Source organism: Aplysia californica, unplaced genomic scaffold, assembly GCF_000002075.1.
Source record: "Aplysia californica isolate F4 #8 unplaced genomic scaffold, AplCal3.0 scaffold00046, whole genome shotgun sequence".
Taxonomy (NCBI): domain Eukaryota; kingdom Metazoa; phylum Mollusca; class Gastropoda; order Aplysiida; family Aplysiidae; genus Aplysia; species Aplysia californica.
Genome location: NW_004797316.1, coordinates 1671212 through 1672337, shown reverse-complemented (window position 1 = coordinate 1672337; position 1126 = coordinate 1671212).

Sequence of the window (1126 nt, the reverse complement as noted above, 5' to 3'; positions counted from 1 at the left end):
TGTGTGTGTGTGTGTGTGTGTGTGTGTGTGTGTGTGTGTGTGTGTGTGTGTGTGTGTGTGTGTGAAACACTAAATAATAATACATATAAACGCTTTTCTTCATAATATATACATGAAACACAACAAATCTCCGTCACCATCAACATACAGGAAACGTGTGGTTTTCGAGCGGTTAGCCTAGCTATAACAATGCGGAGCAGTTTATAGTGAACGTAGGATGGTCCCGTGATGTGTCGAAATGTTGACGCGTAATTAATTAACTGCGTTATTGTGTAAATCATGTAGGCTTGTGTCCGGGTTTAACCCGCATGTTTCAACATCTACTTTACATCGTTATACAGAAAGAAAAAAAGGCCTACTGTTAAAATAGAGCTAAACCAAGATATTTGTGACGGTTGAATGCACCAATTTTTGCTATACAATACATGTACCGACAATGACAACGAAAAGGCGCCAAGAGGATGAAAATGGCTGGGGGTAGGAATTATTTTTTTGTTTTTTTGTTTCACCTCTAGATCTGCTTTTGCTGTATCTACTATACAATCAAGTATGCTGTGTATGATTTTTATACAATAAAACAGAAATTATACAAATGTCGTATTAAGCTGCCACTACACCCACCACGCTTATAATGCCTTTATTTTTAGTAAGTGATTTACGGCATTTGGAATACAATAAGGTCATAATTATATAAGTGCCAAAGATTATAGATGTTAAAAGAAAGTAACGACCGAAAAAAAACCCACACAAAAAAACAAGCAAACAAAAAGAAGAAGAAGAAGGAGGAGGAGAGATGGGGACGATAGATGTTTTGATATGAAAGATGGAGCAGACCACACCAGAGCACTCGCCAACAACCAACTTACATGTTATAATGGTTATAGCTTCAACAGAAGCGTCTTCTTATAATACATGTATTATAGGTGGATCGTTTGTAAGATGGGAACGGGCGAGCCAAGCACCGTCTTCTTTCAAACTACAGCAATAAAAAACTGGCTGCACCAAGTGACAGCGAGAAAAGGTGTGTGTTAAGTGTTTACACGCTCAGTCTGGTGTTTGTTCGAAGGGTTGCCAAACTCTCTCTCTCTCTCTCTCTCTCTCTCTCTCTCTCTCTCTCTCTCTCTCT